Below are 23,732 nucleotides of genomic sequence, written 5' to 3' on the forward strand. Positions count from 1 at the left end.
TATGGCCATTTTTATTATATTAATCCTGCCAATCCATGAGCATGGGAGATCTTTCCATCTTCTGAGATCTTCAATTTCTTTCTTCAGAGACGTGAAGTTCTTGCCATACAGGTCTTTCACTTGCTTGGTTAGATTCATACCAAGGTATTTTATATTATTTGTGACTACTGTGAAGGGTGTCATTTCCCTAATTTCTTTTTCAGTCTGTTTATCTTTCATGTAGAGGAAGGCTACTGATTTGTTTGAATTGATTTTATAACCAGCCACTTTGCTGAAGTTGTTTTTCAGGTTTAGAAGTTCTCTGGTGGAAGTTTTGGGGTCACTTAAGTATACTATCATATCATCTGAAAATAGTGATATTTTGATTTCTTCCTTTCCATTGACTTCTTTTTGTTGTCTAATTGCTCTGGCTAGGACTTCCAGTACTATATTGAATAGGTAGAGGGAGAGTGGGCAGCCTTGTCTAGTCCCTGGTCTTAGTGGGATTGCTTCAAGTTTCTCTCCATTTAGTTTGATGTTGGCTACTGTTTTGCTGTATATTGCTTTTACTATGTTAGGTATGGGCCTTGAATTCCTGATCTTTCCAAGACTTTTATCATGAAGGGGTGTTGAATTTTGTCAAATGCTTTCTCAGCATCTAGTGAGATGATCATGTGGTTTTTTTCTTTAAGTTTGTTTATATAGTGGATTACATTGATGGATTTCCCAATATTGAACCATCCCTGCATTCCTGGGATAAAACCTACTTGATCATGATGGATGATTGTTTTGATGTGTTCTTGGATTCGGTTTGCTAGAATTGAATTGAGTATTTTTGCATAGATATTCATAAGGAAGATTAGTCTTAAATTCTCTTTGTTGGGTCTTTGTGAGGTTTGGGTATGAGTGTGATGTGATTGTAGCTTCATAGAACGAATTGGGTAGTGTTCCTTCTGTTTCTATTTTGTGGAATAGTTTGAAGAGAATTGGTATTAGGTCTTCCTTGAAGGTCTGATACAATTCTGCACTAAAATTATCTGGTCCTGGGCATTTGGTGGGGAGACTTTTAATGAGTGCTGCTATTTCCTTAGGGGTTATGGGACCGTTTAGATGGTTTATCTGCTCCTGATTTAACGTTTGTAGCTGGTAAATGTCTAGGAAGTTGTCCATTTCCTCCAAGTTTTCCAGTTTTGTTGGGTATAGGCCTTTGTAGTAGGATCTGATTATTTTTTTGAATTTCCTTATTTTCCGTTGTTATGTTTCCCTTTTCAGTTCTGATTTTATTAATTTGAATACTGTCTCTGTGCCCTCTGGTTAATCTGACTAATCTGGTTAATCTAGGGTTTATCTATCTTGTTGATTTTTTCAAAGAACCAGCTCCTGGTTTTGCTGATATTTTGTATTGTTCTTTCTGTTTCTATTTGGTTGATTTCAGCCCTGAGTTTGATTATTTCCTGCCTTCTCCTCCTCTTGGGTGTATTTGCTTCTTTTTGTTCTAGAGCTATTAGTTGCGCTGTCAAGTTGTTAGTGGATATGCACTCCAGTTTCTTTTTGTAGGCACTTAGAGCTATGAATTTTCCTCTTAGCACTGCCTTCAAGAAGTCCCACAAGTTTTGGTATGATGTGTCCTCATTTTCATTAAATTCTAAAAAGTCTTTAATTTCTTTCTTTATTTCTTCCTTGACCAAGTCATCATTGAGTAGGTTTCCATGTGCATGTGGGTTTTCTATTGTTTTTGTCATTATTAAAGACCAGCCTTAGTCCGTGGTGATCTGATAAGATGCAAGGGATTATTTCAATCTTTTTGTATCTGTAGAGGCCTGTTTTGTGACCAATTATATGGTCAATTTTGGAGAAGGTACCATGAGGTGCTGAGAAAAAGGTATATTCTTTTGTTTAGGATGAAATGTTCTATAGATTCTTTTGTTTAGGATGAAATGTTCTATAGATATCTATTAACTCCATTTGGTTCATAACTTCTGTTAATTTCAAAGTGTCTCTGTTTAGTTTCTTTTTCCATGATCTGTCCATTGCTCCACAATGCCTTTATTCCAATGGTAACAGGGGAATGTCTAAAACATCCATGAATCCATGAGAGTGTGTAAGGTTTCTTTCTACCATGCATCAGTCATTCATATATATATATATATATATATATATATATATATATATATATATATATATATATATATAATGTTTAGAATCAGTAAATGGAGTGGGATATAAGAAATAAGGGACTCAAATTTGATACTTTGTAGTCAGAATAAAGAAGCCTTCTTCAGCCTGAAGCAGAATGTCTTTTGGGGATTTTTTTTCTTTACACACTTAAAAGTTTATGTGGATCTGAACGCATTTTTAAATGATATACTTTTAAAACTTTATGTACATTGGTGTTTTGCCTACATAAAGTTTGTATAAGGGAGTTGCAACCCCTGGAATCAGAGTTACAAGTAGTTGTGAGCTGTCATGTGAGTCCTGGGAATTGAATAGGTCTTTTGGAAGAGCAGCCTTAAGTGCTAAGTCATCTCTCCAGCCCTATAATACATTTTATTTTAACATAATATGTTTTTAAAAATAATTTATTTATTATTTTCAAATTGTAATTCATTCACACAGGGTTATAAACACAGAAAGGCAGGATGTGGGGAAGGGGATGACACTGGAGCGTGGGTGTTCAGGGGGAATACAAATATCTTTCAGAACAGGGTATCAGCTGGGTGAAGGTTCAGGGGACAGGTCACTGTGACTCTGCCTATGATTCACTTGTCCTTATCTAAGTTGATACAAGCAATTCTTAAATTGATACAAGTACCCTCAAGGCCCTGTAGAATGAAGCTGCATATAGTGTTCTGTAAAACTTCATGTGTCATGGGCCAATTGCACTAGAATAAGAAAGTAGGCTTGAAAAAAATTTGTGATTGAGGAAAAATATTCATTCTAGGTCAGGTCCAAGGATGAAGCCACAGGTGTGCACTATGATAAAGCAAAGCCCTGTGAAACTGTTACTTTAAACTTATAATGAGCTTACAGAATGAAACACTGCTTGGAACTTACTATCAACATCCTTCTGTAACTCTCCTTTTATGTAACATTTCATCTATGAGGTAATTTTATAATAGAACTTTTCCCCATCTACCAAATGTATATATGTATATGTCTAGATGTGTGTATATGTATGTAAGTATGCATTAACACTTGTGGAGTTACTGAGACAGGTGGTTCGTCACATCTAAAGTTTGTGTGAATGTGTGTGTGTGTAAGTGTGTGTGTGTGTATATGTCAATGTGAATACTTGAATTCTCCTTTTCTTTTCTCTCTGGCTCATGAACAGTTAATGAACTCTAAGCCTTTTGCCTGTCCAGCCAGGGACTCTTGAGCCACAGAGAAACTAATACATCTTTTTACTTAATCCCCTGCTGCTATCAATAGAAGTTAATTACCAGAAGCCAGAGGTTTTTGGCCTTAGAATAGCAAAGGCTTAAGGAAGAAAAATATTATCAAAAGCAAGTTACTTTAGCCCTTGCAACTGCCAACACCACCCTTTGCTACATGCCTCAGTACCTGGTATTGTAGCTGGTCTGAGGCAATAAATAACTTAATAAAAAAAGAATATGCCAGCACACACACACACACACGCACCTGCACCCACACATGTGCACACACACACACACACACACACTCACACACACACACACACACACACACAGAGAGAGAGAGAGAGAGAGAGAGAGAGAGAGAGAGAGAGAGAGAGAGAGAGAGAGAAAACTGTTCTTGCAAAATACTGGAGCTTAGTTCCCAGCCCATGCCAAATGGCTCACAACAGCCTTTAGCCCCAGCTCCAGGAGATCTGACACCCTCTACTGGACTCCACAAGCAACTGCACACAGATGTGCACATACCCATACTCAGACACCCATACACATGGGTAAGGAAAGAGAAAAGGAAAGAAAAGAAGGAAGAAAGAACTGGCCTTGTCTTTCCAATTAAATTTAATACAATGAGTATGTTGCCTGTTTCTGCTCTATCTCAAATTCTAGCCAAACAAAAATTAAAATGAGATATAAACATTTCATAACTGAACACAGAAAACTATAAGCACTTATATTCTATATAACTTTTGTTTAAAAAAATAAGACAATTAATTATATAATTTTAAAGAGAGGCTATGAACAAAGAAACTGGATTTTATAATAAAACAGTAAATAGAAAAGCAATAGGTTTTTTTTTATCCAAGATGTTTATTTAATTACATTATTCAGAAAATGTAATGCAAAAATCATAATGATGTAGGATAACATTTAACAAAAGTACAAGTAGCTGGTTTTTTTTTTGAAGGATCATAAATGAAGAGTGACAAAACACAAATTTTCCAATTTCAAAGTTGTATTATCAGTATTTTAATCTACCATGTTTCTCAAATTGATGATAAGTATAAAGAAATCAGCTCATAAATCCAAATGCAATTATTTTTGAGCATAAGAAAACTACTATAAGATGTAAGGGACAAGAACCTTGGTTATGTAAAAAAAAAAAACATTAAGGCAGTTATCCTCATTCAACATGAGTAAATACTGTAAGATTTCAGTGATGAAAACACTTCCACTTATGGTGTTGAATGTAAAGCATTAAATTAATATGATAATTTTAATGTAATGCATTAAATTAATAAGGTCATATATTATTTAACAACTTTTAGTACTAAAAGTTCTTAAAGAAGGATAAAATAGTCACACAGGGTAAGTGTTTATGGAAAAGATAGGCTAATATAGTACTGATTGTTTTAAAGTACCAGAATTACAAATGAACATTAATGATAATTGAGTGATACATTATTGTCTAGCCACAGAGTAACCAGTGTGGGTTGTGTGCATCCCAGGATAGCTGTGAATGTAAATGTGATGACAATATCGTGTCAGTGTTTTTCCTAGTTTGCTTTCTGTTGCTGCTATAAGACACTGACCAAAGCAACCTGGGAAGGAAAGGGTTTATTTGGCTTACATGTCCTGATCATTGAGGAAAGTCAGGACAGGTACTCAAGTAGAGACAAAGGCAGGAGCCATGGAGAGAACTGTTTACTGTCCTGCTTGCTGCTTTTGCTCAGCTAGTTTCCTTGGATCTCCTATCTATGGGTGGCACCACCCACAATGGGCTGAGACCTACTCTATTATCCGTTAATCCAGAAAATGCCACACAGGAATGCCCACAGGCCAGTCTGATGAAGGCACTTCTTCAGCTGGGGCTCTCTCTCCCCAGGTGACTTTAGTTTGTATCAAAATGACAAAAAATAAATATCACACTGTCAAAAGATCAGACATCGTGGTAAAGCAAACCTTTCTGAGGATTATTACCCAAAAGACGAGTTTGAGTTTACTATATTTACAACATCTTTTATTTTATTTTTTATTTTATTTATTTTAAGTGTATGGATGTTTTGTCTGTGTGTATGTCTGTGTGTCGTGTGTGTGCAATGCCCTCAGAGGCTAAAAAATGGTGTCAGATCCCCTGGAGCTGGAATCACAGTCAGTTGTGAGCTACCATGTGGATGCTGTAAATGTAATTCCTAAGGCTTTGGGAAGGGGATTCAGTACTCCTAACTAGTTAGTCACATCTCCAGCATCCCCTAAATTGACAATTTTCAAGTTGTAAATTATCCTCAACCTTGATCTCTCGTTTGTAAGTTATAAGGGCCTAGGTTTTCTACCAGGACTATTAGTTGCTCTGCATGGCTCAAGGAAGAACATGATCTGGAACTGAAAACCATGAAACTGGGAATCTTGCTCAGGTACATATACAATATAGATAGTATCAAATATTTTATATGGAGATATTTCATAAACTTTCCTGAGATACACAAGAAACACAATAAGTAAATTGTGATTAAAAAACCAGACACACTCAATAAAACATTGATTGTTAAATTTCACTTTAACAATAATGCTTCTTACCTACAACTTTGTTAAAACTTAAAGAATAGATATATCTAATACTTCTGGGTATATGCCAAAGTGTACAGTCTTTCCCATATTTCTATTATATCAGCATGAATAGTTACTTTTTTGAAAGGAAATATTCAGTCTTGGGGAAATGTAACCAATTCATTTATCATGTTTACTACTAAAAGTTTTTTCTAAAGAAAAAAGTTGCACAAAACTCTTCAATTAAGGTGTAATGAATTTTAATAGAATAAGGCTTTAAATGACCAAAACATTCACTGGTAAAATATTTGAAAATTAAAAAATGTAATTTTACTAAATATATTCTGTTACTATTTTGGTTGTAAAAATATGACATTTTTGAATGACAATCATATTAGATGTGTATAGCATAATATAATATATGGACCATCAAAATGTATTTCCATAAACATACCAGAGATTAAATATCAATACTGAGTGATTTTTCTATGTGATGAGGGTTTTTTGTTTATTTGGGTTTTTTGGTATGAATTTTATTTTTCAAGTTTTTCTTTATAGATCAAATTCTGATGCTTGGTGTTATAAACAGCCCCTTAGAAGTCTTTTTATGGTGCCATTGCTCATCATGGCCTTGAAGATGGTAACTTGGAAAAATACCTGGGAGATATATATATATATATATATATATAATTTATTTATTTTTACACTCCAGATTTTATCCGTGTCCCACCCCCGTCCACCTTCCGACTGTTCCACATCCTATATCTCCTCCCCTGTCTCCATGAGGATGTCCCCACCTCCCACCCCCCATCCCACCTGACCTCTAAACTCTCTGGGGCCTCCAGTCTCTTGAGGGTTAGATGCATCATCTTTGATTGAACACAGACCCGGTAGTCCTCTGCTGTATATGTGTTGGTGGCCTCATATCAGCTGGTATATGCTCCCTTTTTGGTGGTCCTGTATTTGAGAGATATCAGGGGTCTAGATTAATTAAGACTACTGGTCTTCCTACAGGGTTGCCCTCATCCTCAGCTTCTCTCAGCCTTTCCCCAATTCAACCACAGGGGTCAGAAGCTTCTGTCCATTGGTTGGGTGCAAATATCTGCAACTGACTCTTTGATCTGCTTGTTGGATCTTCCTAAGTGCGGTCATGCTAGGTGCCTTTTTCTGAGCACTCCATAGCCTCAGTATTAGTGTCAGGCCTTGGAACCTTCCCTTAAACTGGATCCCACTTTGGGCCTGTTGCTGGACCTTCTTTTCCTCAGGTTCCTCTCCATTTCCATCCCTGTAGTTTTTTCAGACATGAACAATTATGGGTCACAGTTTTGGCTGTGGGATGGCAACTCCCTTATTTGATGCCCTGTCTTCCTGCAGGAGGTGGGCTCTGTAAGTTCCCTATCCCTACTGTTGGGCATTTCATCTAAGGTCCTTCCCTTTGAGTCCTGAAAGTCTCTCACCTCCCAGGTCTCTGGTGCATTCTGGAGGGTCCCCCTAACCTCCTACCTCCTGAGGCTGCCTGTTTCCATTCTTTCTACTCGTCCTTGGAGCTTCAGTCCTTTTCCCTCACCCAATATCAGATCAGGTTTCCCTCTCCTCTCTTCAACCCCCTGTCTACTTTCCCTCCCAGGTTCCTCTCTCCTTCTCCACTTGTGATTGCTTTCTTCTCCCTCTCAAGTGGGACTGAGGCATCCTCACTTGGGCCCTTTAGCTTGTTAACCTTTTTGAGTTCTGTGAGCTGTATCTTGGGTATTCTGTACTTTTTTTTTGGCTAATATCCACTTATTAGTGAGTACACAACATGCATGTCCTTTTGGGTCTGAGTTACCTCACTCAGAATGATATTTTCTAGTTCCATCCAGTTGTCTGCAAAACTCAGGGTTTTCTCATTCTTAGTAGTTGAGTAATATTCCTTTGTGTAAATGAACCATATTTTCTGTATCCATTCTTCTGTCCTGGGACATTTGGGTTGTTTTTAGCTTCTGGCTATCACAAATAAGGCCACTATGAATATAGTGGAAGATGTGTCCAAGTGGCATGGTGGGGCATCTTTTGGGTATATTCCCAAGAGTGGTATTGCTGGGTCTTCAGGTAGATCTACTTCCGATTTTCTGAGGAACCTCCAGATTGATTTCCAGAATGGTTGTACCAGTTTGTTTTAATAAGATAAAAATGGAAGACTTTTAAAATTCTGTTTTTTCAACATGCAAATAGTTTTATTAACTCTATTTGTACAGCTGTTGAGTTATATTATATGGTTTAATTTAACTCTATCAGGTCTGTTAAAATGTAGGTGTCAGTCTGTATAGATGTGACTTAAACTTGACAAACTGATTTCTCACAATCAGGAAGCTGAAAGAAATAAGAGTCAACTGGACTTTGTCCTACAACAGAAGATGGAGATGTTTAAAGAAGAGAAGAGTAAAACAAAATTGGACCAGTCGCACAGTAAATCAAAGGTTAAGGGTGAAGATTCAAAAGATTTTCCACCAAAGACCAGTGACACACAGTCAGTAGAACAAAGGAAGGATCAGGTGAGGGAGAAACTGACCAAAGCATTTTCATATCTTTCTTACTTTATTTGGATAATTACTTTTTATTTATTTGGAGTTTTAATTTTTACCCTTTAGTTGTGTAGATTCATTATCATTTTAAATACCAACTATAAGTTAACAATTTTGGGTGGTGATTTAAGCACATTTTTGAGAACAGGAAGAAAATAAGGTTTTAAAAACTAAAGATATTCTGCTTAAAATGGATAAAATTCAACATAAATGCAAAATTTTAGAGAAGAATTCTAAACAATATTTTATTATGTTTCTGTAGCACTATGGATTCAGAAGCTTTACCCCTCCCTAACCCAAAAATGCTTTCTTAAAGGTTATTTCGGCTTTGTTGGGTCTGATCCTTCCCCAGGATCTGAGCCTCTTCTTTGATTAGCCTCCAGGTCTTTGTGCATACTCATGATGATATTCACATTGTATACTAAAGTATACCTTCCATTGTAGTCACACAGGTTGTCTGTAAGCCAGTGGAAAGTACTATGTATTCTATTGTGTTCAGGCTCTTCCTAGTTTGTTCCTTGTATTCGTTTCCCTATTTTCTAAAAATTTTCTAGTTACAAAAAGAGATGAGGAATGAAATGTACCATTTCAGTTAATTATTATTAGTTGTATAAAAAATTCCCAAAAAACTTCATGGCCCAGACAGCATACATGATTATCTCAGATTTGTGGAATAGGATCCAGATGTACACACTCCTGAAAGTTCTAACAATGCCAGGAAAATGTCATAGAAGGATGTGCATAAAACACTTTCTTCACAACTTTACTAAAGCTGGAAAAATGGCAATGTAAAGGCACAGTCAGAGAGAGAAGAGACTGAGACATGCTTGATCCTGGAAGTGCCATGTCCTCAATCTTACAATATCCTCTGCATTGGAAAAGCTCCATTTTCTAATGAATTTTTGGTTATGGAAAAATCATTGGCATGAATACCAGGCTGAGAGCATCAGTTGAGAGGCTACACACTAAAAGCAGAGTGAGATTGTGAAAACTCAAAACTGAGTACTAAATTTAGCAGTTGAGCTTACAATACTCAACAGGAGGAGCCATACAAGATTAAGATTTTAGCTAAAGGAATAATGTGTAAGTCTGTAATTTTGTAGAAAACAAATGATGAATTACTAAGATAGGTGAATTATTCTCCTTTATTAAGCCCATAGTTTAAAAGTAGTTTGTACATATGGTAAATAAAGTTACTCCTGTTTCTGTTAATGTCACTCTCTTGGTATTCCAGTACCCTTGGCTGGCTGTGACACTGTTACTGTCAAGGTTAAATTTTGTGTCTGATCTGGGACATCAGTTCTTGAATCTTGATTTCACATAGATAACTTGTTATCATCTGTGTCAGGAGGTGAAAATATAAAACCAAACAGCAATAAAGGAAAAATATGGCATCTCTGCTGCTGAATGCTAGCTTCTGTTATATAAGAACTCTATTGTGTGATCTCATCAGTATGATGGAAAAAAGAGTGGCTGGCTTGTAATATTCCTTAAATCAAGTAAAGGGCCAGGATTGCTATTATTTCTGCCAGGAACTAAACACAATTATCTGCCAATCCTTAATTAATGGGATGTGGTAATACTTTAAAGAATGATTGAGTATAAAATGACATATTGTTCATAAACTGCTTAAGTAAGTTGTTAGCACTATGTAACACTGTACTACGTGGTTTTACTGGTGCTTTTTAGCTTGGCCATAGTTCTCTGGATGGCTGTATGAAATGATATATTAGTGCACTGCTATGCCTGCAACAAATATAAAATACGAATTGGCTCTACCATACCAGTTCACCACTGAGAGTAGACCAGGGTCAGTGTCTGTTGGAGAGAGTTATTTGCTGTCATTCATGTGTTCATATGTAATCTATACCATTGTACAAGTAGCTTCTGGCACCACATTCAGCCTCAGCACTCAGGACTAACCTGATGAACTTTGTATTTGCCACGTTTAACTTGAAGGAAGACTAGAGATGCAGACTAACAAAGTATCTAAGAAGAGAAACCATTTTGGTGAACTGCCAAAAGTCTTGCTGTAGGTGGGTAAAGAAAGTTCATATGAAAGAAGCAAAGCTATGTGATGTTCAGGCCTGGAGTGACACTGAGTGTCAACATCTATGTTACAGAAAAATACCTGTTACTGATCAAAGGAATTCATCTGTTAATTCATACTTGTTGGGCACAGATTTCAGTTTGACCAGATACCTCAATAAATTTTCAAGTATTCATTTTTAATATACATTTAAAATATATATTTTGAAAGCACACTTATGTAAGTGTATTAGTATAATAAATTATAGCAAGTATATTTAAAATAATATAGTTATAAATACATTTAAAATAATTTTATCTACTAAAATTATATTTTAAAAAACTCTATAGACTTTTAATTAAGAAATACAGTTTCAGGGCCAGCTCTTTCTTAATCTCATCCTATACCAAAATATAATTTCTCAGTTTTTGTAACATACTTCTTATATGGCTCTCATGTCAAGAAAACTGTTTTGATGCTTGGCATGGTGATGCATGCCTTTAATCCCATCACTTGAGAGCACAAGGCAGATAGATCTCTGTGAGTTCAGACCAGTTTGGTCTACATAGTAAGCTCTAAGCTAGCTAAGGCTTCATAGTGAGAACCCATCTCAACAACAATAAGGTAGGGTAGGGCAGGAAAATAATCTTGAACAGTTTTTATGTGTCTCATTTTAAATATTGCCTATATATTTGTTATATGTAATTTAATTTTATCTTGTTACAGCTCTCATCTGCTAAAAGTAAAGGGTCAGTTAAAAGGTAAAACAGTATTTGTTTGTTCTGTGTTTTCATAGATTTATTAGTTATATATCTAAGTGTAAAAATATCAAACTGAGACTTTGTTTATGTCATCACTTGCTCTTGTGCTATTACTTTGGACAGCTAAGGTTAAATACAAAATGTTTGAAAATTTAGATGTCAAAAATTGGAAATTAGGAGGAATTAGAAACTCAAATTTTAAAATAGCTTTAGATTAAGGATTAGATTTAAAGTCAGCCTGGGAGCACTTAGGAAGGGACCCATGGCTCCAGCTCTATATGTAAGGGAGTATGGCCCTATCAGGCATAGGTGGGAAAGGAGATCCTTGGTCCCACAAAGGCTGGACGCTGTGTATGGGGGCATTCGAGGGTGGGGAGGTGCGAGTGAGGGGGTAGGTGGGGCACATCCTCATAGAAGCAGGAGGAGGGGGGATGGGATAGAGGGGGTTCCTGGGCAGGGTGGGGGGATGGGGTAAAGGGATAACATCTGAAATGTAAATAAAATATCCAATAAAAAAATTTTTTAAAAGAAAGAAAAATAAAGACATTCTAAAAGACATGGTAAGGAAGATTGTCTTAAATATAACATCAGAATAAATGAACAAGGATGCACATTTGTAACTAATGTACATGTAATGTACATGTAAATGTTGTAATATACATGTGCAAATAATAGGGCAGAGTAAGTGGCATGTGAAAACAAAGTATGTGTGTTGTAGGAAGAAATTATGATATCAGTTACATTTGTGACTGAACACTACATTATCTTCTTAAGTAAGCATGTTCTAAAATGAGGTATTGTAGTTACGTAGAATGTAATAATGTGTTCTTCAAGCAATCTTTCAGTAGTCTTTGTAAGATTCAAAATTCACTAAAAACACAACTACTCCATATTGACATGTGGGGCAAAAGATGAAAATAAACAACTCAGGAAAATCTCAAGTTCTAATATCTGCCAAGGTATATGGATTTTTAAAGAACACCAAAATATGCACATGAAAGAGAAACACACACACACACACACACACACACAAACACTGTTCAACCACCTACCAGATAAAAGGAAAAGTCACTTATCACTGTGGGCTACTGTATGTAAAGCTAAATTTCTGACTGCTAGGTAAGTACCATTTATCTCATTAAAAGTGAACTCCGGGTACTTATGTCCTCAAAATTAACAACATCACATAAGAAGACAAGAAAGACAGACCAACTCAACAAATAACATGTGAAACTCTCTCCCAAGTAGTTCAGGACTTAAGTATCAAGAGTCTGTAGTCACACAGCCAAGGATCTCTTCATAGAATTGGCTGGCCAGCCCAATGGGAAAATACTGACTGATAGTAGGCAGGTCCAAGAATGAAAATCCATGCATGACTGGCTTCTTTAGGACTCTACACAATAGATAATATCCTGTTCCTGCACATTATCAATATTAAGTGCTGTGACTCAGACAGCACTCTTGTCTTTAGTACAGTAAAATCTCACTGGTTATCAAAAGTGGAAACTTCTAGTTTCTTTAGAAAGTTAATTATGTCAAATGAGGTTTTGATGGGACACACAGGTGAAATGATGTCTTACTAAATAAAGCAAACATGTGAAAGACGGTTTTCCTAAAGCAGACACAGGTAAAAGGATGTTTTAATATAGCAAACAGGTGAAAGAGCCCTTGATGAAGGAGCATTAATATGACCCCACAGAGAGTGGGAGAGGAGTACTGAGCAACTAAGCATTGGTTTGGTTTGCTCCACCTTGCTATTTTTCGCTAATGACATGCATGTATTAATTCAACTTCCATATCCATGTTGAGCTCAACTTGTGATAACAATGCTATTGAGAGAAACTCACCCAAGAGCTGCTTATGAGATTCCTGCAGCAGCTTGTCACTTGCTAGGCCTCACCTTAGGCCAGTTATTGAGCCTGGCAGTTTCCTCAGGATTGAACTGGAGCTGCCAGACATCTATTTGCTGAAAGAACTGGACTGTAGCTGATGTAAGTTTATGCCTGGGGTGTGCCTTTCTAGACAACGGGTCTGCTAAGTTGTAATTGGTGTTTGCGACAGGACTGAACTGCAAAAGAAGATTAAGCTCACTTCCAAAGAACGAGTGGTGGACTAGAGGAGAGGTTGAACCCTTACTAATAGTAGGTTGTAGAAAATTTATGTATATAGATATCTAAGTTCTCTTTCTTGATTGAAGACAATATTTCCCTGTGTTTCAACTTGCCCTATTTGTTCTACTTCAACCCAATTGGTATTCTGTGCTGCATGGTCTATTCACATTTCTGCTTTTCAGGTATAATTTGCCTAAGTGCTGAAAAAAGGAAATTAAAGATGAATTTAGGTGTGAAAAAAAGTATAATTAGATTTCTAAAGTGATAACTGACTCTTATTTTTAATTTAGTTATCAAAATACAGGACCTAGATCTATGAACATCTAACTAAGATTCTATCTTTTGTTGTCCCAGCCATTCATATCTTAGTGCATATGGGAACATAAAGCTAGTTGAGTTGCTTGATTCATCCAGATATTACCATTTTCTCTCTTGAGTTTCTGTGATAAACCTGCTCAGTTAGAGGACTGTTCCTGAGGCAGGATGTTTAAGGGGCAGTAAATTCTTTTAAAGGAGTTAGGGTACTATATTACTGAGTCAAAATAAGCTGTCAGTTGTTTTTTTTTCCCTTAATTTTGCAAAGCCTCACAGATAAAAATTTTACTTTGATTATTTTGGCGAAAATAGAAGAGAATGCCTAGCTGTGTATGCTTCTATGTGTTATCACCACTTTAGATTTTTTAGATCACAGACTCGGGCCAATTAGCAAGTATTTGGCCCTATTTTTAATGTTTGGGCATATATATATATATACACATTTTTCTGAATATATATATATATATATGTGTATATATATATATATATATATATATATATATATATATATATAGTGTGTGTGTGTGTGTGATTTCTATTGCAGAAAACATTAGACATTACTTATCCATTTTCCTTACTATCTTTCTGTGGGAAGGGCTTCTAATTTATCCTTTAACATTTAAAAATGTGTGGTCACCATTATAACATTATAAGGTCATAAGAAAAAAATGTTAATAATTAAATTCTTCATGGAATACTACCCAGCTTAAGAACTGCGTGGAAAGAGAAATAAAGCAGGGTGCTATCATACTCATGCTTAGGTTGTGGTTAGTGCATCATAGATCTATGGCTTCTCTAAGGAAATATGATAGACTGTAGGCTTTTGAAAGAAATGCTGCACTGTCTACATCTGTCACCTAAAAAAGTCTTGATAATATTTAATATTGTTTTAATATTGAGCCTTGAGTTGCTGCTAATGAATCCAGTGACTACCTTGGTAAACCACATCTTGGAAAACAGAGACATGGACTTTAAAAACTATATCATATACCAGCTCTCTAGTCTCAATGAAAGCACTAGTAAAGTAGTCTCAGACCGGGCGTAATTCTCCATGCTTTTAATCCCAGTTCTCAGAAGGGAGAGGCCAGAGGAACTCTGTGTACTCAAGGTCAGGCTGATCAATATAGGGAGTTCCAAGCTATCCAGGGCTACAGAGTGGGATCTAGTCTCAAATAAATAAATTTAAGAAAGCAAAACTTACCTGCTTGTATGCTTTTAAATAATTTCTCAGAAGATGGTACACTCATTCAATTTTTATCAGTGAATCAGATTTGAGACTCATAATAGAGACTAGTGAATCAAACAAGAGATCACTGCGGCTGATAGGTAATATGAAACATATTATCAGTGAAGAACCCATTGTACAGTTCACAGAAGATTATTGTAATTAATTTCTGTTCAGTTTGTTTTTGATGTAGAAATTCTCTACGCCATGCAAAAACTATGCTGGGGTTGCAAGGTATGTAAGGGGGTAACAAATACATAGCTATTGTCCTTGCTGCATGAGCAGTAAGGTAAATGATATACATGCAAAAGAAGCTGAGTGTAGTGTGGCACATCAGAGAGGATGAAGCATGTTTGACTAGACTGAGAATTACATGGTGTTTAATTTCAGAGGAAATGGAGTTGGCCTTTACCAGGCAATATTATAAAAGATATTTCCATATGAATAGATCTTGAAGCCTTCATAAACTTGTTTAGAATCTGCATAAAGTCCACAAGGGAAAGTCCAGAAATTTGTTTTGTTGGATCTAAATGAAAGACAACTCAGAGAAACGAGACATGAAATTGGTAGTGTTTGCTTAGTACACTTTATAGAATTGCCCATTAAACAGCTATATTTTAAATATTGCTAAATGTTTAAAATTCAAACTTTTAAGCATACAGCACACAGTATTATTCACCAACCATCATTTCAGGTTACTCCTTAAATCCAAATAGAATTTGTGAAGTACTTTGGAAGATTTTAGGCCTTCCAAGGGTGAGTGGGAACAGGAGATCCCACCTCAGCAGATATATGGCATTGCTAGCAATAAAGAGCATTTTTCTGCTCTTGCATGATTAGCAGTTTATTTTGGCATAGAGAATGAGTTAACGGCAAATATTTAATCAGACAAGAGATTTTAATAGTTTATTGTCTCACATATATACATTGTTAGTTTTTCTAAAATGTTTTACACTGAAATTTACATGTTTATGACAGAAAATTAAACTATTTCTGAGTATTTCCCTTTTTACTTTTTATTGGATATTTTATTTACATTCCAGATGTTATCCCATCTCCGCATCACCACCCACCCAGAAAAACCCTATCCCATCCCACCACTTCCTGCTTCTATGAGGATCTGACCCCACCAACTCACCAACTCCCACCTCCCCACACACTCCTCCCACACACTCCCATATCCCCGCCTTCGAATTCCCCCACACAGGGATATCCAGCCTACACCAAGGATCTCCTCTCCTACCTAAGCCAGACAAGGCCATCCTCCCCTACATATACAGCTGGAGCCATGGGTCCCTCCCTATGTGCTCCCAGGCTGATGGTTTAGACCTTTGGAGCTCTGGTTAGTTGGTATTGTTGCTCTCCCCATGGGGTCGTAGGGTCTTAAACCCTTTCAGCTCCTTCAGTCTTCTCTCTAACTCATCCATTGGGAACACCATGATCAGTTCAATGGTTAGCCATGAGCATCTGCCTCTGTATATGTCAGGCTCTGGCAGACCCTTAAGGAGACAGCTATACTGTCAGCATGCACTTCCTGGCATCCACATCAGCGTATACTTTTAGTGACTGCACATGGGATGGATACACAGAAGGAACAGTCTCCAGATGACCTCTTCTTCAGTTTCTGCCCCACACTTTGTCTCCATATTTGCTCCTATGAGTATTTTGTTATTCCTTCTAACAAGGACCAAGCACCCACACTTTGGTCTTCCTTCTTCATGAGCTTCAAGTGGTCTGTGAATTGTATCTTGGGTATTGCAAGCTTTTGGGCTAATATCCACTTATCAGTGAGTGAATATCATGTGTGTTCTTTTTTGCTTGGGTTACCTTACTCAGGATGATATTTTCTAGTTCTATCCATTTGCCTAAGAATTTCATGAATTCATTGTTTCTAATAGCTGAGACGTACTCCATTGTGTAAATGTACCACAATTTCTGCATCCAATCCTCTGTTGAAGGACATCTGGGTTCATTACAACTTTTGGCTATTATAAATAAGGCCATTATGAACACAGTGGAGCATGTGTCCTTGTTATATGTTGAACCATCTTCTGGGTATATGCCCAGGAGTGGTATAATTGGGTCCTCAGGTAATACTATGTCCAATTTTCTGAGGAACCGTCAGACTGATTTCCAGAGTGGTTGTATCAGCTTACAATCTCACCAACAATGGAGGAGTGTTCCTCTTTCTCTACATCCTTGTCAGCATCTGCTGTCATCTGAGTTTTTAATCTTAGCCATTCTGACTGATGTGAGGTGGGATCTCAGGGTTGTTTTGACTTGCATTTCCCTGATGACTAAAGATGTTGAACATTTCTTTAGGTGCTTCTCAGCCCTTCGATGTTCCTCTGTTGAAAATTATTTGTTGAGCTCTGTACCCCATTTTTAATAGGATTATTTGATTGTCTGGAGTCTAATTTCTTGAGTTCTTCATATATATTAGATATTAGCCCTCTATCAGATGTAGGATTGGGAAAAGATCTTTTTCCAATCTGTTGGTTGCCGTTTTGTCCTATTGACAGTGTCCCTTGCCTTACAGAAGATTTGCAATTTTATGAGGTCCTATTTGTCAGTTTTTGATCTTAGAGCATAAGCCTTTTGTGTTCTTCAGGAAATTTTCCCCTGTGCCCACGTGTTCGAGGCTCTTCCCCACCTTGTCTTCTATTAGTTTCAGTATGTCTGGTTTTATATGGAGGTTCTTGATCCACTTGGACTTGAGTTTTGTACAAGGAGAAAAGAATGGATTGATTTGCATTTTCCTACATGCTGACCATGTTGAACCAGCACCATTTTTTGAAAATGTTGTCTTTTTTCCACTAGACAGTTTTAGCTCCTTTGTCAAAGATCAAGTGACTATAGGTGTGTGGGTTCATTTCTGGATCTTCAATTCTATTTCACTGTTATTCTTGCCTATCTCTGTACCAATATCATGCCATTTTTATCATTACTCCTCTGCAGTACAACTTGAGGTCAGGGATGGTGATTTCCCCCAGAAGTTCTTCTATTGTTGAGAACAGTTCTTACTATCCTTTGTTTTTCGCTATTCCAAATGAATTTGCGAATTGCTCTTTTTATCTCTGTGAAGAATTGAGTTGGAATTTTGATGGAGATTGCATTGAATCTGTAGATTGATTTTAGCAAGATGGCCATTTTTACTATATTAGTCCTGCCAATCCATAAGCATGGGAGATCTTTCGATCTTCTGAGATCTTCTTCAATTTCTTTCTTCAGAGATTTGAAGTTCTTGTCATACATATCCTTTACTTGCTTGGTTAGATTCACAACAAGGTATTTTATATTATTTGTGACTATTGTGAAGGATGTCATTTCCCTAATTTCTTTCTCTGCCTGCTTATCCTTTGAGTATAGGAAGGCTACTGATTTGTTTGTGTTGATTTATATCCAGCCACTTTGCTATAATTGTTTATCAGGTTTAGGAATTCTCAGGTAGAAGTTTTGGGGTCACTTAAGTATACTATCATATCATCTGCAAATACTGATATTTTTACATCTTACTTTCCTATTTGTATCCCTTTGACTTCCTTTTGTTGTCTAATTGCTCTGGCTAGGACTTCCAGTACTATATTGAATAGGTAGGGGGAGAGTGGACAGCCTTGTCTAGTCCCTGATCTTAGTGAGATTGCTTCAAGTTTCTCTCCATTTAGTTTGATGTTGGCTACTGACTTGCTATATTGCTTTTACTATGTTTAGGTATGGGCCTTGAATTCCTGATCTTTCCAAGACTTACCATGAAGGGATGTTGAATTTTGTCAAATGCTTTCTCAGCATCTAATGAGATGATCATGTGGTTTTTTTCTTTGAGTTTGTTTATATAGTCGATTACATTTATGGATTTCCCAATATTGAACCCTTTCTGCTTTCCTGGGATAAAGCGTACTTGATCATGGTGAGTGATCATTTTGATGTGTTCTTGGATTCAGTTTGTGAGAATTTTATTGAGTATTTTTGCATAGATATTCATAAGGGAGATTGGTCTGAAGTTTCCATTCTTTGTTGTGTCTTTGTGTGGTTTAGGTATGAGCATAACTGTGGCTTCATAGAACAAATTTGGTAGTGTTCCTTCTGTTTCTATTTTGTTGAATAGTTTCAAAAGAATTGCTATTAGGTTTTCCTGGAAAGTCTGATAGAATTCTGCAATAAAACAATCTGGGCCTGGGCTTTTTCTGGTGGGGAGACTTAATGACTGCTGCTATTTCTTTAGTGATTATGGGACTGTTTAGATAGTTTATCTGCTCCTGATTTAACTTTGGTACTTGGTATCTGTCTAGAAAATTGTACATTTCATCCAGATTTTCCAGTTTTGTTGAGTATAGGCTTTTGTAGTAGGATCTGGTGTTTGTTTTTTTTTAATTTCCTCAGTTTCTGTTGTTATGTCTCCCTTTTCAGTTCTGATTTTGTTAATTTGGATACTGTCTCTATGCCCTCTGGTTAGTCTGGCTAAGGGTTTATCTATCTTGTTGATTTTCTCAAAGAATTAGCTCCTGGATTTTTTGATTCTTTGTACAGTTCTTTTTGTTTCTACTTAGTTGATTTCAGCCCTGAGTTTGATTATTTCCTGCTGTCTACTCCTTTTGGGTGTATTTGCTTCTTTTTGTTCTAGAGCTTTCAGGTGTGCTGTCACTAGTTTCAGTTGCTAGTTTTCAGTTTCTTTTTGCAGGCACTAGAGCTATGAGTTTTCCTCTTAGCACTACTTTCATTGTTTCCCATTAGTTTTGGAATGACAAGCCTTCAATTTTATTAAATTCTAAAAAGTCTTTAGTTTCTTTATTTCTTCCTTGACCAAGTTATCATTGAATAGAGCATTGTTCAGTTTCCACGTGTATGTGGGCTTTCCACTGTTTTTGTTATTAATGAAGACCAGCCTTAATCCATGGTGTTCTGATAGGATGCAAGGGATATTTCAGTCTTTTTGTATCTCTTGAGGCCTGTTTTGTGACCAATTATATGGTCAGTTTTGGAGAAGGTTCAATGAGTTGCTGAGAAAAAGGTATATTCTTTTGTTTTAGGATGAAATATTCTATAGATATCTGTTAAATTTATTTGGTTCATAACTTCTGTTAATTTCATTGTGTCTCTGTTTAGTTTCTGTTTTCATTATCTGTCCATTGCTAACAGTGGGGGTGTTGAAATCCCCCACTATTATTGTGTGAAGTGCAATGCGTGCTTTGAGCTTTATAAGTTTCTTTTATGTATGTGGATGCCCTTGCATTTGGAGCAGAGATGTTCAGAATTGAGAGTTCACCTTGGTATATTTTTCCTTTAACAAGTGTGAAGTATCTTTCTTTATCTTTTTTGATTACTTTTGGTTGAAAATTGATTTTATTTGATATTTGAATGGCTACTCCAGCTTGTTTCTTGGGATGATTTGCTTGGAAAATTGTTTTCCATCCTTTTACTCTGAGGTAGTGTCTGTCTTTGTCACTGAGGTGCATTTCTTGTATGCAGCAAAATTCTGGGCCCTGTTTACATATGCAGTCTGTTAGTCCATCTCTTTTTATTGGGTAATTGAGTCCATTGATGTTAAAAGATATTAAGGAAAAATGATTGTTGCTTCCTGTTATTTTTGTTATTAGAGGTGAAATTATGTTTGTGTAGCTATCTTCTTTTGGGTTTGTTGGAAAATTACTTTCTTGCTTTTTCTAGGTTATAGTTTCCCACCTTGTGTTGGAGTTTTCCATCAATTATCCTTTGAAGTGCTGGATTTGTGGGAAGATATTGTGTAAATTTGGTTTTGTCATGGAATATCTTGGTTTCTCCATCTATAGTGATTGAGAGTTTTGCTTGGTATAGTAGTCTGGGCTGGCAGCTGTGTTTTCTTAGGGTCTGTATGATATCAGTCGAGGATCTTCTGGCTTTTATAATCTCTGGTGAGAATTCTGGTGTAATTCTTATAGGTCTGCCTTTATATGTTACTTGACCTTTTTCCTTTACTGCTTTTAATATTCTTTCTTTGTTTTGTGCATTTGATGTTTTGATTATTATGTGATGGGAGGAGTTTCTTTTCTGGTCCAGTCTATTTGGAGTTCTATAGGCTTCTTGTACGTTCATGGACATCTCTTTCTTCAGGTTAGAAAAGTTTCCCTCTATAATTTTGTTGAAGATATTTACTGGCCCTTTAAATTGGGAATCTTCACTCTCATCTATACCTATTATCCTTAGGTTTGGTCTTCTCATTGTGTCCTGGATTTCCTGGATGTTTTAGGTTTGTAGATTTTTGTGTTTTGCATTTTCTTTGATAGTTGTGTCAATGTTTTCTATGGTGACTTCTACATATGAGATCCGCTCTTCTATCTCTTGTATTCTGTTGGTGATACTTGCATCTTTGACTCCTGATCTCTTTTTTAAGTTTTCTATCTCCAGGGTAGTCTCCCTTTAAGATTTCTTTATTGTTTCTACTTCCATTTTTAGATCCTGGATGGTTTTGTTTAATTGCTTCATCTGTTTGATTGTGTTTTCTTACAATTCTTTAAGGGATTTTTGTGTTTCCTCTTTGAGGGCTTCTACTTGTTTACCTGGGTTCTCCTGTATTTTTATGAGGGAGTTATTTATGTCCTTCTTCAAGTCCTCTATTATCATCATGAGAAGTGATTTTAAATCTGAATTCTGCTTTTCCGGTGTGATAGGGTGTCCAGGACTTGATATGATGGGAGAACTGGACTCTGATGATGCCAGGTAACCTTGGTTTCTGTTGCTTATGTTCTTGTGCTTGCCTTTTGCCATCTAATCATCTCTAGTGCTACCTGTACTCACTGTCTCTGACTGGACCCTGTCTTTTAAGTTATCTTGCTTGTATCAAAACTCCTCAGAATCCAGCTGTCTCTGTGATCCTATGATCCTGAGCTCCTGGGTGGAAGAGCTCCTGGGACTCAGGCTGCCTCTGGGATCCTGAAATCCTGCTGCTCTGAGTGCAGTGGTTCCTCTGCTCTGCATGCAGTGATTCCTCTAGGATGGTTCAGGATATGGTGTCTTCATGGGAGCAGACCAGCTAGGAGTCTGCCCCAGCCAAAAGGACCAAGTGAGGGGTTGAAGGGGAGTGGTATTCCAGTGGGCGGGGTTTAGGTGGTTGATGGGACCTGAGTGTCAGTTGCAGCTCTGGGGATTAGGGTTGTGGTGGAGGGTCTTACCCACTGCTCTGAGTGCAGTGGTTCCTCTAGGGTGGTTCAGGATATGGTATCTTCATGGGAGCAGACCAGCTAGGTGTCTGCCCCAGCCAAAAGGTAGTATTTCACTTTTAAAGAATTACACATCCTTTATGCTTTTATACCATTTTAATTACATGCATATATTAAGGTCAGATGCAAATAGTCAAGGAACAAACAAGACAAATAGTCAAAGAAAAAGCAAGGCATTACACCCAATTATGTGAATACTCCCGTGATAACTATTCCTAAGGCTTATCAGGATGACCAAAGTATCTGAGCTTACTTCTCTGTTCTAGTGCACGGTCATTTTCATGTCTGAAGCCTACTTCCTTGTTTTAGCCTAAAATTTAGAATCCTGTCTGAAATTATTTCTTTGTTCTAGCCTAATATTTAGGTTCCTGCTTGAGATTACTTCTTTGTTCTAGCCTAAGATTTAGATTTCTACCTGAAATTACTTCTTTGTTCTAGTCTAATGTCCAATTCCTGCCTAAAGCCTACTTCCTTGTCCTTGACCAATGTCATATTCCTGCCAAGCAGCCCATTTCCTTGTCCTTGGCCCATGTCAGATTCTTGCCAAGCAGTTCCAAAGGCTCTCTGCCTCTCCTCCTTTTTTATTTCATTAACAAGACTGAGCCTGTCTTAGGTCATTTTGACAAAAATGCCTTCCTTATCTTTCCTGGAATATGCATTATCAAAAGAATGCACTTATGTCTTAGGTTGGATTAAGCATAAAGGAGGAGGGGGGATTGGGTAGGGGATTCTAGAGAGGGGAAATGGGGAAAGATGACATCTGTATTGTAAATAAATAAAATATCCAATAAAAAATTTAAAAAAGAGTTAAACATCCAACCTTCATCATTATGAATATTTTCATAGAAACTTCTGCTCCCAAATACTACATAGACTTATTATAAATCACAAAATGCCAAAAAGAAAACATTTCCATGCTGATTTTTCTCCATAAATTATTAGCTGCTAAGTTTATTTCATTAATTTATCATTCACTCAACACTTACTTTTTGTTACTCTCAAATGCTGAATATTTTCAAGTTATGAAATTCATGCTCAGCAAGGTCAGATAAAGTCCCTTTTTTTATGCCCACATTTGAAGAGGAGAGGGGTTGAAAAACAAAATATATAAAACGTGATAAGTCTGTAATAGAATAGGTGAAAATAATAAAAATTCTTATCTTTATTATTCTCATTACTATTACCACAAGAAGCGACCCAAGGGAAGGAGAACTCAGCAGAGCCCACAGTGTCATAGTGACTCTAGTCAGTCCTCATGTCTCAAAGGCTCCATATCCTCCCAAACCAGCCACTAGCTGGGGACCAACTGTCACATAGGAGGATAATTTAGATATAATTATGAAATAAGCTGTTAAAATGTATTTCTCCCAGTTTTATCAGGATTTACTTCTGTATTTGAAAGCTTATGTTAACTTTAAGAATGCCAAAGGATATTTCCTGGTTCACTCAGCCCACTGTTGCCCATTACACTGCCCTTATTGATTATGAGTGACATACATAAGGTAGATATTTTAGAGGAAACCTAATTATAAGAATCAACAGAGGTAAAAACATTCTCAAGGAGGAGATTATTCTATGGAGAAATGCTTGTAAACTGGGTTAACACATAATGGGTTCACCATTCAAAGTATTCCAGAGAGGGA

This window comes from Grammomys surdaster, unplaced genomic scaffold, assembly GCF_004785775.1.
Source record: "Grammomys surdaster isolate TR1022 unplaced genomic scaffold, NIH_TR_1.0 181, whole genome shotgun sequence".
In the NCBI taxonomy this organism is placed as follows: domain Eukaryota; kingdom Metazoa; phylum Chordata; class Mammalia; order Rodentia; family Muridae; genus Grammomys; species Grammomys surdaster.